This window comes from Sinocyclocheilus anshuiensis, unplaced genomic scaffold (assembly GCF_001515605.1).
Source record: "Sinocyclocheilus anshuiensis isolate Anshui unplaced genomic scaffold, SAMN03320099.WGS_v1.1 scaffold718, whole genome shotgun sequence".
In the NCBI taxonomy this organism is placed as follows: domain Eukaryota; kingdom Metazoa; phylum Chordata; class Actinopteri; order Cypriniformes; family Cyprinidae; genus Sinocyclocheilus; species Sinocyclocheilus anshuiensis.
The window spans coordinates 857,428-874,296 of record NW_015546102.1 but is presented as its reverse complement, the minus strand read 5'-3'; the positions used below and the strand labels follow the sequence as shown (position 1 = coordinate 874,296).

The following is a 16,869-nucleotide window of genomic DNA, read 5'->3' as shown; positions in this document are numbered from 1 at the left end:
AGTTATATATTTTTTCCACATTATATAGTGCCTGTTGCTCTATAGGGTTTGCAGTGTTGTATTGTGGAGGAGAATCAGAGCAGAGAGGCAATGGAGTGAATCTCAGTAAGAACAAAGTGTCCCCTCTTCAGGCCTGGCACAGCCTATTCATGAGAGCCGTCTTGATACAAGACTGGGATTCTTGCAGAAGAGCACTTAGTGTCTAAATTAGCTGTTCATTCAATTAAACGGATATTTTACCCAAAAATTACATAACACCCAAAACATACCTTTATGTTAAAATTAAATAAATCCACTTCTCATAAAGAACAAGAGAGCTGACTATTTCTGTCAATGGTAAGTTTGTGATAACATAAGAAAAGTAGTTTAAATGTTTTGTCACTTGCTTGAGCAACTTAATATATAAATCTAAGTGAATGCAAAAGAAAAGCACATTGAATAATGTGTTGCTTATATTTATTGTTTAAACATGTCTGTGAAAGATTGTATTACTGTACTATGTAAAAAAAGAACTGCAATGCTGAAAAAGCATTTTCAGTGGCAATGTTTGGATTTGAAATCAAAATAATGGATAAATGTTGTGTTTGTGGTAAACAGCCACGGATCAGTACTCCACGGGCTCCTGTGTGAAAGCACAGTCCGTGCTGCTTCTCCTCTCACAAGAGTTACCTAGAGGGGAATTCCCCCCATTTTCAAAAATGAAATTCAGGCCCTGAATAAATGTCTAAAAATCCTGATTGGAGTACCACTATAAATAGGTATAAATGATAAAAAGAAGGCTTTAAAAAGATCGGTATCGGTGATCGGTATCGGCAGATACTGGTTTCTGTGATCGGCCTCAAAAACCCTAATCGAAGCACCCCTAGTGCTACATATATGTGTCCAGTTACAGGCTTTGTTGAAGCATCAAAGCTGCAAATTAAGATGAATGGTGTAAGTCCTGAGAGGTGTGGTTTTCTGAGAGAGATCTCCATCCTGTCATAACTGCAACTGCGTCGGAGAGATGCGGGTAAAATGTCTGCTTTTTAGCACATCATTCAAAAGTCTGGGATCTATAAGGTTTATTTATTTTGTATTCAGTATCATTATTATTAAAATAAATGCTGTTATTTTGAACGTTCTGTTTGTTAAAGAATCCTGAACAAAAATTAAAAAAAAAAAAAAAATATATTAAATGTCATACTTATAAAAGTGATTAAAATGCTAATATAAATAAAAGCTAATAAATGCTTATAATTTTAAGATACTGATATCAAGTCCATCTTATGTTTCTGAATTCTGTAGTAATTCTATATTCAGTTTTAAATGCTAGATTATGCATATGTATGCTGTAATGGCACATTAACGTTACAGTTAAATGAACTTCAACAGTGCCCCTAATTTTAACTCAGAGGCGCGAGTCCTTATGGGGGGAAAAAAAAAAGTTAGCGTAGAGCCCTGCTGTGAAGTCGGTCTGAAAGCCGTGCCTCAGCCGCCTCGGGTTTCTGCTCTTTGGTTTGCCTCTGCCTCCAGTTGCTCGCCCGTTGAGGAGAATTTCTTCCCTTTGAAGCCCCCTGCACCACCTCTCTCTCCCCCCTCGTTGCTCTTCGTGGTGTGTCTGGCCTTTGAAGAGTCAGAGGACGAGAGGGCTGCAGCGTTTTCAAAGTGCCTGATGTTGGTTCATTTCCCCATTTTAATTGGGCTATCTAAATGCATCCCTGGTTTGTCAATACCCGCCGGGGTCCCAGATAAAAATGATTTGTCTGCCGCATTCAGCGACACGCTCTGCCTCTCCCCTCAGAGAATGCAGCCCGTGAGATGTACGGATTAATGTAATAAAGAATGTGTGTTGTTTATAATTTTTTAATAGCAACAGAGAACAGTGGTCTAGGGCTGCTCTCTTTTTCGAACTGACTGCGGTTGTATCGCGAGTAGGCCTAGTACTTTTGTTGGCCCTAGTGTGATTGCTGGGCTATAGCATTTGAAAATATGATCATGAATGAGATGTATTGCTGGATTTATAACATGAATATGTTTATAAAATGAACAAGATAATTATCAATACATAATGAATGTAGAATGAAATCTTATTTCTTTATTATTTTGCTGTATGTGAGCAGAGACAAATCATATAACAATAACATTGAAATTACTCTCAATAATAATGAGCCTCTGTATGATCTCGCCTATATTTAATTATGGTATCGTAATCAACAAAATCTTAATTTTATATTTAATTGTGCATGCTTTTGTTTTTTACATTTACTTTACATTACTTTTGCCATCATCATATAGCACTCACTTAAAGTTAATCTTCAAAAAATATGAATCATTTTATAAAATACTGTTAAATGTAAAATATATTTGTACTTTTATCACATTGTTTCATATTTATTATCGTACATGATAATGTTGTGTTGCCTAAATTCACATGTAGTATTTATTTATTTATTTCTGAAATGTGTTTACAAAAAAAAGAGGATTGAATTTTAATATCAGACATTTATAAGTTATCAGTATAATATGAAAATAATTATAGGTGTATTATTGGTATTGGACAGAATTTTAATATATTCCTTAAAAACAAAACAAAACAAAACAAAAAAATTAAATTAAATTAAATTAAATTAAATTAAATTAAATTAAATTAAATTAAATTAAATTAAATTAAATTAAATTAAATTAAATTAAATTAAATTAAATTAAATTAAATTAAATTAAATTAAATTAAATTAAATTAAATTAAATTAAATTAAATTAAATTAAATTAAATTATTATACATCATATGTCTTACTAATAATTTATTATGGTACAGCAACTTAATGAATTAATTAATTTATGTTTTACTTTTTATAATAATAATAATAATAATAATAATACGTTTTTTTATTGTTTACATTTTTCTGTTTTACATTTTCTTTTTTTTTTATTGTTAAGTGTGAATCCTTTTTTCCCTGTTGCTTTTAATGTCACATTTCAGCAACTGTACTCATTCTTGTGGTGCTGTTAACCAATCAGAATGATGATATCATTAACCAAACAGAATCATGATATCATTTACCTGGCACTCCAGAGTGATTTGTCACATGACATCTACAGCTCAGGTAATTGGCTCAAAAAGTACAGTCTTGCGAGGACCAAAGATATGGCACGAGTATTGTTCGCCCTGCATATCCAGACGCAGAGTCTCTCTCTCTTTTTTACACCAGCCTCAAATCCGCAATCATGCCGCATCACAAGTGAACAGAATTGGAAGTACTGAAGGTGGCCTTGCTGAACTCTGTGTGACGTACTTTACTTGGACACACACAAACACACACGAGGTCAGTTTACCAAGCACAGAGTCTTATCTCAGTGTTCTGTTTTTTTCTCAGCTCTTGTCACCGAGTGCGTCAGCCCCTTTCACTTTGCTTGAAGCTCCATTATCTTTAACCGCCCAGCGAGTGAGTGCCGTACCTTCCCTAAGACACCGTATCTACATTCAGTACTGGACTGTGTGGCGGCGTTCAATATCGATGGAGCGCTTTGCATACACAGTGGAGGAGGTGTGCTGTTACTGTGGGTTTAGTCTCCTCTCCAGACTGAACCTCTGTGGATTCAGTCGCTGTATGTGCAGTTGTAGCTGTTTCACAGCTGTGCGCGCTTACACAGGTGCTTCCCAACTGTTGTTTACAGTGACACACCTGAAGCACTGAGAAGGAGGGATGAATTTAAAAAAGAAGGTAGGCTAATTCTGACTTGCAGCCTGTCGAGAATTGCTTCACATTAAAAATCAGGCTAGACTTAGTTTTCTAATGATTACTGAAAAAGCTTCACCATTGTGACCAGATTTATGAAAAATGTGTTAATAAAGGGTGGGGTGGTATAGAAAAAAAAATGATTACATTTATGTCAATATAAAATTGTATACAATATATATCACAATGTAGGGTTTTTTCCCCCCTGGAAATTCGTCTTTAAAATGCTTTGCAGAAATTCCTTTTCTCAATAGTGACTTAAGTAATGAAATACTCTTAATGAGAATCTTATTTAATAAAATTAATTATTTTTATAGTTGGATTTAATGTATGGTGAATTTAGTTAAATGCATAATACAAATACAATTTTCTTTTGCATTTTGGTTATTATTGATAGATCTGTAGAATTTTATTGTGAAGAAAAATAAGAAATGCAGTAAAATAATTTAGATATTTTAAAAACAGAATGCTTTTTAAAATACAAATCTAATATTTGCTATTTAAAGCAAAAGCTTCACTATTGTGACCAGATTCATAAAAATGTGTGCAAATTTTATGTTAATATAAAATAATATACAGTAAATCACAATGTTGGGTTTTTCGTCTTTAAAATGCTTTTGTTATTCTCTCAAAAATCTAGTGACTTAAGTCAGGAAATACTCTTAATCTATCTAGGTGTTGATTTACTGAAAACAGAATGATTTTCAAAATACAAATTGCGCATTATTGTGGATCCCCTACTCCAAAAATTCCCACTTACAAGAACCAATTGACATTTTCATTTGAGTTTTGGCAGACTGGGAGTGTGGTGATAAGGAAGTGAAATGGCTAACGGAAGCTTTGCTCTTGCTTTTCTTTCAGTACGGCAGGGTCATACCTGTTGGGACATTAAAAATGTAATGTCAAATTGAACACGCTTTTCCATTTTAAATTTGGCAGACGTCGCATATTCTTGTACACGTAAATGCAAATTACAGGACTTGCAATTGCCTTTGATTTCATCATTCACACAAATTATGCATGCACAAATAGGACACGCGTATGCAAATTTTGTTAGGCATTGTTACATTATACTTTACAGTGTACAACATAACTATATACAATCAGTCTGCAACAGATGATGCTCATGTTGTGAGTTGAGGCATAATGATGAGTATAAATGTGGCTATGATGAGCACGTTTAAAATAACACTCTTTCATCTTTGTTTTTCATCACCCTCATGGCTTTACAACAACTGTTTCAAAAGCTAGTGAGCTGCCTCACACTTTATCCAATACATTAAAAATTCATCCTAAACATCATGTAATTTTATATATTACTGATTTGCAATGCTCTTAGGCAACTACTCCACATCACACTCACAGCGCTTTGCAAGTGACTCAATATTGCTATTGATTTCCTGTAGTTTGACATTAGCATGTTGCTAAGCTAACAGTGTGATGATCTAAAATTAATTAAAATGCATAGCACAGACAGATATGAGGTGAAATAGTCAAATACTAATTAAGTAGAAATATTTTATTGATATTTTTCAATTGTTTATTTTTGATATGGCTCTTAAATAGCTTGTTACATGGCAGATTCGAATGGCTATTGATTTCAGTATGGTTTGACTTTAGCATGTTGCTGAGTTCTCATTGTGATGCTATGAGTAAAAATACAGAGCACATACACATACAAAGTATTTTATTGATACTTATCAGTATTTTATGAAACATATATTGTCATGTCATGCCAGGCTCACCTCTATATTAATTTCTGTAGAGTTTGATGTTAGCATTTTGCTAAGCTAACAGTGTGATGCTCTAAAAGGAATAGCGTGCACTTATGAAGTAAAATAACCAATTTCTAATTAAACTGACCTATTTGTATTGATACTTTTTAGTACTTTATGAACCAGTTGTTATTTTAATTTCTCTTGCATCAGACATTTTAGATTTTTTATTTTATTTAGCCTATCTATTTTTTGTTCTTTTCACTGAGCTTGTCACGATGCATTCTTGCTGTTTTCACAAAGTATACATGTAATGCTGCCTTAAAATTAGGTTTTGGAACAGGGCAAATGTCTCCCATGTGAAATAAGATTCGGAGAAAGGGTTAGATAATTATCATTCAGTGCAGTTCACGAATCACCATGAATATGTGGTTTGTTTTGTTGTTTGGTACTTCATTTGGTCAGAACTATTAACATTCCATACAAAGCTTTGGGAACCTTTCCAGTAATCCATTGCCCAGCTCTTGTGTCTCATGTGAGCTCTCTTAGAAAGCACAATTGGGTTGCCCTGTTGGTAGAGTAACCCATCTGAACACTGGAATTGTGGGTAAGGTGTCAGTAAATTGATTTAAATTACAGGGAGGGCGCTGGTGGGTATTAAGTAATTGACAGCTGTGCTGGGCTCTCCGTCTGCACTAACGACTTCATCGTAAAAGCTAAAGCTGTTTCAAACGGTCGTCCGCTGAAATTAACGGCTCACGGGGCCAGGCTGTAGCCTGCGGGCTATTTCAGTCGTTCTTTTATCTTGCCATGTGATGGTTGAAAAGCCCTCGGAGAAAGTGGGGCAGGAAGGGCCACAGGTGTGGCATGGCATTCTTAACCTCTTTCTTCGGTCACCCCGCGGTTCGCCCTCTAGCCGCTTCACCAGCACGCATGGAGGATGAATAGAAACAGCTTTCCCTCTGACATTGTGGTGGTTTGCAGTAGTGAAGACGCCACACAGATACAGTGTGCCTGGGTTTTCTCTGGGGGTGGTGCAGCGGAGGGACAATTGTGGATATGTGTAATTATGCCCTAGAAAGCAGTCTCTAATGTTCACAATGTCTCTCCTCCAGAGGAGCCTGAAACTCTCAGAGCGATACCTTGTCCTGGTTTCTTATCCGGTGGCATTGTTCACGTGACAAGAGGCAGAAGTGAGAAATGTGTTTTGAGAATAGGTTTAATGTCTTCTTAAGGATGTTTCAAGTTAGTTTGAGTGCAATTTTTGAGCTACCTTTTTTTTTTTTTTTTTTTTTTAAATGTCTTTTTTGTTTTTGGCCATACAATGAAAGTCAGTGGGGTCCAAAAGCAGTCAAAACATTCTTCAAAATATCTTCCTTTGTGTTTCCCAGAAGAAGGTAAGTCATGCAGGTTTGGAATGGCATTGAGGGTGAGTAAATGGTGACAGAAATCTCATTTTTGGGTGAACTATTCCTTTAAGCTACTCAGAGGTAATGTAGGTTATGCTAGATACAGTCATTTTGAATCAATGGAACTTGTATTATTGATTATGTCATGTCAATATTTAGTCTACATGCACAAATGGAATGTAATGCATCTATATAATTATCCGTGAAATGAAAACAAATATATCCAATAAAAATAGACTGTGACAGAGTTAGGATATTATAACCTAGTCCCTATGATGATGGATAAGGATTATTTGTAGCCCAACCTCTGTGTCATTTGTAAACATTATGTGGTAAATTCAATAGAATGCATAGGATGTTTCTCATGTGTTTCATCATTTGTATATGGCTTTTTAGTGTTACATTAGCCGTGCAGGGGTAGAAATGTTCCACTGAGGTTCACTGAAATCTAATAAGAATTGCTGTCAGATTAGGACATTAAAAGGAATTCTGTGTGGGAATCACTGCTTAAGCTTTCTAGCAATGATTTCTGTCCTGGAAACTGACAGATTTGATACTATAACCTTACACTTATTAGAATTCAGCATAAACAACCTTTGTTTTGAGTCTTCTATTTGTTCGTTTATCTGTTTTTTTTTTCTTCTACTCTTTTTCACTCTTTCTTCCATTAATTTATTCATTCACTTATTCCGTTTTTCATTCTTTTGAGTTTTGTGTCATGCTTGTTTGCCTGTTTGCTCTTTTGGTTATTTATACTGTATGTTCTCTTCTGTTCTTTCCTTCACCCTTTCTTTTGCTGATTCTTTCACTCTTTCTTTTTTTATTTTGCTGTTTCTTTTATTCTATAATTCGCCCTTTCTTCATTTGACTTGTTCAGTATTCCCTTTCTCTATTTCGTTTTGTTTTTTTAATTTAATTGTTCTCGTTCTTTCTTTCTCTATTTTAATATTTGTTTAGGGTATTTTGTTTGTTTGCTCATTTCTTTCTTTCTTTCTTTCTTTTTTCACTTTCTTGCTTTTCCGCTTTCTCTTTCTTTTTCTTTTCACTCTTTCTTTTGTTCATTAATTATCTTCTTTCACTATTTTCTTTTGATTCATTATTTTTAATTTCTTTCTTTCTTTCTTAACATTTAAATAGGTGTTTAAGTGCATTACTTTTGTCATCATGTGTAAGAAACATTTATTCATTATTTATATTGTTTATTTTTTTGTAGCAGTTTATCTTAAACTGTTGACCCAATTTAAACTTCAGGCGTAGCATTTTATATCCAAATTCTCTCCACATAACAGTGTATCAAATCATGATTCCATCGTAACATGATTAATCATTAACATTTAAGTCCCGGCAAGGTTCCTGATGAGTCGTGAACACACGGGCAAGCACGTACAACCTTTGCACACAGGTGAGAAAAAACAATCCTTTAGCCCATTTGCCAGGAAAGTACTCCGAGAGCCCCTGTTCTGACATCACACTGGCTCCACCCAGACTGACGCCCACTCACAGCTCACAGTGTGTGAAGAAGCTTCCCTCAGGAAGGACTACAATCAACTCTCTCCACAATCAACAAGAGTTTTACCACACCACTGGGGAAACTACTGAAACAAGTTAACATTTATGAACTGTGGAGAAAGACACAACTCGTTTGATGTCAGTTATACACTTACTGGATTGAATATCAAGGGAAAAAAAGCTCTGTGTCGTCTGTTCCACTTGAAGCCGTTAACAAGGATCTCCCCACCTGGATGATACGTGTGTAAGGATTTGAATATTGTGGTGATCGCTCTTGGGGATAACAGTCAAGGGAAGAAGAAAACATTCAGGATTTAAGTAAAGGATTACTTTTTCTCACATTTCCTCTGGATATTTTTAAATTTTCATATTGTAATGGGTAAGTTAAATCAACACTTGCAGTAATCTAAGTTATATTGTTGTTGTTGTTTTTTTTACATAAAAAAATAAAATATATTGAATGAAAAGTACATAGATCACTTTTTTCTTCTCTTACACTGGTAATTTTTAAAATGCACTTGCCTAAAGTGAGTAAGTAATCCCTTAACTTTGTCTTAACTTTATTCCACTATTGAGGTTTTCTTCTGCTCCTCCCAAAGGACTTTTTTTTCTCTCTCTTTTGTCCTTTTATTGTCACTTGTTAAACCAAAACAATACTTTTACTTTGACTCTATTGGCTACCTCTTTGGCACATTGCTTCTGTCTGGTGAGAGTCCTCCTTTGTTTTTTGTTTTTTTTGGTTCTTTGAATAGCCGTCGAGTGTCCCCTAGCTACCACTGATATAACCCGCTGTGAGACCACATGAAGTCTCGGCCCAAACAACCCGTTTTTCCAGTTGTCTTAGTTGTCTTTATTTTCCTGCCTGATCCTGTCTTAACTTTCTGGATGGTGTCTGACCCGACGAGTTTCCTATTTTTTTTTTTTTGCCAGCTCAGGAGAGACTACACCATTGATTAAAGTTGACAGAAGAAAATTATAGGCTTTGTTGTGCGTTGTAATGTTGTTGAAATAGCTGTCTCCCTCATAACTCCAGATGTTATTGGAGACGGATGAAAATTGGCTTGTGTCTGCTTGAGATATATTTTATGAAAGTCGGGACCATTTAAAAAAAACATCCCTGTGAAATTAATGTACATTTGGCTCTTTTACCTGTGTGCGGTAGCTCAATACAACGAGCAAAGTGAGGGTTCCTTGCTCAACTTTGGTGCTTCTTTATCAGGAAAAAAGGTGCTTCCAGTGGCTTCTTTCTCTCTTAGTTTTCTGAAGGTGGAAAGTTGGGAAGGGAACAGAGTGTAAAGATAGCACGTCTGTCTCGCTTTGTTTATCATGAAAAGCTGAGACCTCCTGGGGCTGTGCCTCAGAGAACCGAGAGTTGCTCTCTCAAAGTTGTGCAAAATTTGAACCATTACTCTCTCTCACGCTTGTTTAATCATTCACCGGCACAGACTTGCAACTCTTAAATGGGGCGGGGATTGATCAGGAACAGAGCCTGATAAAAGCTTTTTAAAGGAAAAGTTTCTTGAATCAAAACCACTCTGATCTTTGCATTTACTTGCCCACCTCTGCATAAAAAATAGAAAACAGGAGCCCAACAGGAGTTTTTGGTCTTATCGGTAGTGGCCGACCCCTCGTCTGTCACTCTTGACCTCCCACAAACAGGCTAGTGACCTGAAATTCTTCTTTTACAACTCTGTCACAGTCGTGTCGCCAGCTGCTCTTCTCAGTAAAGTGTGGGATCACACCAAAGAGCGAAGGCCTCAACAAACAACATGACAAATAATGTTCTTGTGGTGACATTTTTCTGTGTTTGAAGGTGGCAGTTTAAGCTTTGGGTGGAATAACATCAGTGTTGTTATTTTATTTAGAATAAATTAATTTGCTGGTCCCACTGAAATGTCAGATTATTTTAAAAATGTTGTAGTGCAACTTTGAAATAGGTTTTATATGAGTAAAGTGTAGTTGAATAAGTGTAATTGAAGTCTTATTAGAATGATAATTTTGTATAATTAAATGTATTTATCTTTGCTATGACTGTAACCTAAAACAAATAATGTAAACCGGTTTTCCCAGATGAGGGACATTTAGCTGGTTTATATAAACACGTGTGCTGTGTGATATCTGGCATAAATTTAAAGAAATTCCTTGTTATTTATACATCTTATGTCATTAATAATCACTTGAGAGTTTCTTATTCAGCGTGCCACATTTTTTTCATGGTTTGTCTATTGAGAGAAAGTCTAGTGGGTCATGACGGTATCGTCATAGTCATTCAGTGAATCTCTGGGATATGGAGGGAATCTTTGGGAAATGAGGAACCGTGAGTGTTTGAGTCTCCAAACAGGGTTTGGCAATAAAGATATTTTCTGTTAGCCTGGTCGAGCCAGTAGTTTAGATCTTACTTGACCTGCCAAAATTTTCACTGGCCCACAAAAAATTACACTTTTTATTTTCTACTTTTTTTGTGTGTGGTCCAGAAAAACTTTTAATTTTTCATAAATAGTAAATAATACTTTTTAAAATTTTTAAATAATTTATCATTTATATTAATGTCAGTGTTTATTTATTTATTTTTAAAATTTATTTTCAACAGCTAGAAATTATACAGCTATAATATATCCATGAAAGCTATTGATAAATACTTTTGGCACACTGTCCAAAATTTTGCTGATTGTTTTATTATTATTATTATTATTATTATTATTATCCAATAGAGCCAAGTGCCTTTTCCATCAACTGGCTCAAAACACTCTCTCACTGGCCTCGGGCCAGCAGGCTGTCCTTATTATTGAGTCCTGTCATACATTATTGGTTACTGTCCCTGGCAGCCACCGTGAGATGGTGCAGTTTTGCTCCAGTGATGTGCTCAGACAGGGCTGGAATGGTGCATGTGAGATCTAAGGGCTACATTTGGATTTGAGAAACATCACAGCTGTAGTAACACTCACCTCATAGTTTACTGATTAGCCACACACTATTATGCCTTTTCGAATATTACCTTTCATGCAGTGTGTCATGTAGCTGTATGTGAACATAAACTATCTGCAAAGTTGTGAAGCCAACAGTGCACGATAAATAAAGTTATTGTCTATCAAAAAAAAGAGTCGCTCGCAATCGCCTAAACGAGTCATCAGGAATTAAAATCTTATTCTGTTACGGCTCTACGTCACGAAGTAACACCAAGTGCAATCGATACCATCTTTTCTATGTATTGACAAGTCTCCAGGGCTGTCACTCCGTCATGGCAATGGGCGTTTCGTTTCCGACATGCGCTGTAAACGGTAGACCTATCCAGAGCCAATCTCTACAGAGACGCTCCTCAATCTCTACGTCTCTGGACCAATCACAAAGGACTGCGCCATCTGACCAATCACAGCAGTGAGGGCTCACAGAAAGGAGGGGTTTAGAGAGACTGATTTTTGAACTGCTTTGCACGAGTCGTTTACGAATCATTTAGAAATGAGGTAAAATTAAATCTTTTTTTTTTTTAGAAAACTAACGTGTTTTTTGACCGTGCATGCATGTAAACCTGTTTTAGGAGACTCATAAAACAATATTAGCAACCTTAAAAATGGCATAATAGGGGCACTTTAAAGAATGCTTTGTTTAAAGATGGTGTCTTTTGTTTAGAGTAAAGCTCCTCTTTTTGTCACCGACACTTCATTGAATAGGGTGTGATTACCTCTATTGTTCAAATAATTTCTCTTTGAGAGCCTTGCAGTAATTAGCATTCACAAACATGTATCTCTAACTCCAAGTGCTCACCACTCAAATATCCGTATTTTACGCCTGTTAATATTCATCCAAACAGCAAAAGTCAAATCCGCTATTAAGAGTACAAATTAAATTTTATGACACATTTAATATTATGAGAGATGGATCTGAAATAACCGTACAAATCCTCTTTATTAAAGAGGACATTACCCTGCGTGCACAGGAACTCATTTTGCTCCTAAATCATCTTGTTATGGACGTGCTGATTGAAACATCTCCATTTGGCGGAGTCTAAATGTTTGTAATAACAGTCAGTGAGTGGTCCGTTTGTGATATTCCCAGGTCTTTGCATGACTAGATACTTTAAATAAGTGGTTTGAGTGGACCTCTGAACTGTTAATACTTTGCAATTACATCATGGCAGAGGCAGACGTTGTGTCAGAAATAGATTGTATGTAAATATGTAGGTTTTCATGTCCCTTAACTTTTGGCAGGGATGTTATTAATAGAAAGCTTTATAAATCTAACACTTGCTATACTTTTCGTAGTTAAAAATAATTGCAGCTGTCACAAAGTGATGCAAGGAGTCTTTGTATAAGGCAAAGCCTTTAGGAGATTTGCTGAACAAAATTTTCTGAAGCTTTTTGAAACCCAACGCCATTATTACAGGTGTAGACAATACTGGCCAAAGCGCACACACCTCGGGAGCCACAACTAATAATAGTGTGAGGATAATACCTGTCAGAGCTGTTTGTTCATTTGCTTTATATTACCTTTAGGGTATATGACACTCTGTTTGTGAACGAGAAAACATTTAATTTCTTTGCTAGACAATTGAATTCACCCCCAACCCCGACCGTGCAACAGCAATGTCATTAGGTATCAACAGCATTAGTTTTCATGATGAGTGACTCTTTCCCCTGCTTTAGTCATCCTCCTCCCGTCCCCAGAATGCTTTGCACAGCAAGATCCCCGGAATGTGATGACTTGTTTTGGATATGCGAATGAGAATGAATTCATTTCGTTACCATGATGTCTTTATTTTCCGTTTTCGCTATCTCTGGGTATGAATTATATCTTGAGGCAACGGCATCTGACAACAAAAACCTCACAGCATTTACCTTAACAAACACTTTTCGCCTCTAGGAACGCGAAATTGTTTCACAATTTAGGAGAGCGTTTTGTGCAAAGGTGCCATACCCGACAGATGGCGTGCATTGGATGAATGTACTGGAGAGGATTAATAACTGGATTCTCCCACAATGCAATTCATGATGAACAGTATTGTTGTGTTTTCAGCTCAGTGCCCTCCATGAATCTTATCTTAGCTAAAACATCCCACACTCAAAAACCAGCAGACGGACTCGGCTTGCTAATGGGATTGCTAATCCTTAGTTTGTTTCCATGTAAATTCCATGATAAACCGCCAAACCGCGTGGTTTGTTGCTTCTTTCACGTAAGAAAAAATACCATACCGTCACAGCCCTAGATTTAGCTAATTTTCCTGGCAAGTTGTTAGTGAGTAGATGGGGATTGTGAGGAACGCAACTATAATATGAAAAGAAAGCAAACATCTAAATCTCAAGACCTGGGCAGCTAGACTTGGTATTGAAAGCGGAATCATATGCTTAAATAAGTGCTTTAGAGATTTTTCTGGGATTTAGAGGTCGTCCTAAACTTTGACATTGTTTTTCAGCTGACATTTGCTGACCGTTAGTTGTTTTTATAGTATTTCTTGAATTCTGTTTGAGTCAATGACAGATATGAGTGTCTAAGATAAAGGAAAAATCTTTTTAAAAACCTTATTTGACCCTTTAGGACATTTTTTTTTAACTTTATGTCCCCCAAAATATCAAAATGAAATATAATTCATATATATATATATATATATAAACGTTTATCATAGAAGAGGCATATTCAAATCATTGTGTGGACATGCTTTTTTTAATAAGTAAATAGGTCCAAACAGAAATGAATGCCATGCTGTTGACTCATTCACCTACAGTATGAAAAAGAAGACTTGTAGCATTTGTATTGCTTTTATTTTATAGTTTGATATCTTTGGGTATCATATTTACATTTGATTCTGACTTCTGCATTTGTGCTCCTTTTTTAAAATTATTTATTCCATTTTGGACTGAATAAGGATTAGACAAGATGTCTTTTATGTTGATGGGTGGGATTCTGTCACTTACTGACATGTGGCGTCCTCAAACACAACTGGATAATCAGATCCTAATGAACATTGACATTTTGACACTAACTATGTGAACACCATAGTTGGGATGTGGACAAATCCCTGTCTCTGAGAACTAAAATCCCAGTGTGACACAAAGACATCTCGGTCATTTTCTGTCCTGACAGGAGCTGGACTTTTTTTTTTACTTTCTTGGTCCCTCTGGCAGCAACTCTCATGTTAGGTCCATTGAAAAACCCCAAACAAAGGGTGTCCGGTGACACATTTATTTGCTTCAGCTCACATATCTGTATTCTTGTTCATTTATTTTATACAATGGAGTGTCCTACCTTGACAATTTTGTTTACATGCAGTATATGTACATAGTGCAGTGATGCAAACAACCTGGTGTTCATAAGCAAATGTGGGTGTTTCTCATGAACTGTGTTTGCTTCAACATGAGTCTGTGCATGTTGTTCTGTTGGCAGAGCTGCAGAACCTGTTTGAGATGGGGGCCAACATTGCGTGTCTGTTGAAGAGGTAATTGATAGTCTGAGAAATGTTTTTACTGCAGGTACATCCACCCTGCAGCCACAGCGGGGGGTGAGGGGGTGGGTGTATGTAGCAGTGAGTGCAGAAGGGTGAAAATCGAAGAGCACCAAGTGGGAAAAGAAGGTCTAGACAGTGTGGAAGAGGCGGGAGATAGATAGCGAAGCAGTAGATGGATGACCTAAACAAGATGGATTTTATGTCAGGACCCGGACCATCTATTTCATGCGACACATTACAGTGCCGACATGTCTCGGCCAAGCGGATGGAAGGATTTCTATTTTTGCCAGGTAATGGCTGAGATATGAAATAGTGTTCACCCTCAAGATTCACAGCATCTCAAACTGAAAATAGGGAGGATGTTGTCAGATGTCAGCTGTCAACTAAACAGACGGTCACCCCTTTACCGACAACACTGAGGTCTTCAAGGTGAAATATTAAGCAGAATCTATCTTTGAGATACTTACTGATTAAAAACTATTTATATATATTTTATTTATATGACAAATCAAATACAAAATAACCAAGGTAAACAAAACATGCATGACAGCCAACATGATTTGTGTAAGTGTGTGTGTGTGTGTGTGTGTAAGTTTAACTTGTGGGGGTGGAAGTATATAAACAAAGGAACATGTAGAAAAGTACAACAGACATAACAATAGTAGAAAACAATAATAGTAATAATAATGACGATGATAATAATAGCATTAATAACAAAAATTGGAGGATGGAGGATGAGGAAGGTGATAAGTAATAATAGTAATAGTAGTAGCAATAATAATAATAATGGACTCAGTTCATCAGAAATGAGGGGAAAGTTGGAGGATGAGGAAGATGACAAATAGCAATAATAATAGTATTAATTAGTAATTAGTAATAGAAGCAATAATAACAATATTAACAATAAACTCATTCATCAGGAACAAGGGGGAGTTTGGAGGATCAAGTTGACGACAAATAGTAATAATAATAATAATAGTAGTAGTAGTAGTAATAAAAACGACACTAACAACAATATTATTATTAATAATAATAATAAAGCTATAAATGGTAAGTTATTCTGAGGCTGCCTCTGGGCCCTCTGTGAGCACAGCATAAAAAACAATATATTTTTAAAATCTATCTGTACGTGACCCCAAGTGGAAGTATTTTCCGCATTCTTATTTTGAAAAACAGATAGACCAGGGGTGTCCAAACCTGCTTATGGAGAGCCAATGTCCAGCTGAAGTTTCCTCCAACCTGCCCAAACACATTTGCCTGGAACTTTCTAATATGCCTGAATATCCTGATTAGCTGATTTATGTGTGTTTAATTAGGATTGGAGCTAAACTCTGCAGGGCAGAGTCTTAAGACATGGATTTTAGAAGTTTTTTTTTTTTTTACTTGAGGAGCAGGGCCAGTGTGCTCAAAAACAAATCTAGGGTAAGGGTTATCAGTAGTCAACCTTTGTGTCCCATCCCTAATGGACATGATGTGCACCTCAAAGTTATTAGCGGTTGTGTTTGTGGTTCAATGGCTTTTCTTGCCAACCAAGTGCACATTTTAGTGGTATATTGATTGATCTTGTCTCGTACTGTTGTTCCTCAATCACATCTGACTTTTTTGGAGTACATCAGCTCAAATTCAATTGGCAGGTTGTTCTTTTTGTAGCTGTTATTATAATTTAAGTGAGAGGTTTCACCTTTTGTCTCAAAGCGGTCCTTCAATTCTTATATAGCACTGATGGGGAGGGAAACAGTGTGGCAATATAAACCCATTTTGCAGAAAAGCACATTGACTCTGCTTTGGAGACGGATGCCATGGTGGCTCTTTTGATCTCGTTCCTTTCAAGTGAAACCCTGGGTAATTTGCCTGTCGCGGTCAAAGTGAGTCACAAGCTGTGAGAGAAACCCTTTATGCTGTGGAGAGTTTCAGTGAAAAGCAACTATCAGGCTAATCCCTCTCTTCTTCCTCTCAGCTTCGCTGTGCACTGCCTTGTTAGTTACAACCATCGCCAATTTGGAGCGAAATAAACTAATGACTTCATCTGCATGAATTAAGGGAACAGAACACGTCCCCTTACCTGTCTCTCTCACCGGTGGGA

At 36.3% G+C, this 16,869-nt stretch overlaps 1 protein-coding gene across 4 annotated transcripts in view; it reads left to right on the top strand.

Annotated features, from left to right (window-relative positions):
• The first annotated feature begins 8,168 nt into the window (after positions 1 to 8,168).
• ptprfb (protein tyrosine phosphatase receptor type Fb) overlaps positions 8,169 to 16,869 on the top strand; it is a 148,578-nt gene continuing 139,877 nt past the window's right edge. For 3 of the 4 annotated variants that reach the window (XM_016502243.1, XM_016502242.1, XM_016502240.1), the window contains exon 1: positions 8,170 to 8,729. The gene's annotated coding sequence lies outside the window, so the exon portion shown is untranslated. Of the gene's footprint in view, positions 8,730 to 16,869 lie in introns of all 4 variants that reach the window. The other variant, XM_016502239.1, reaches the window with a different exon arrangement.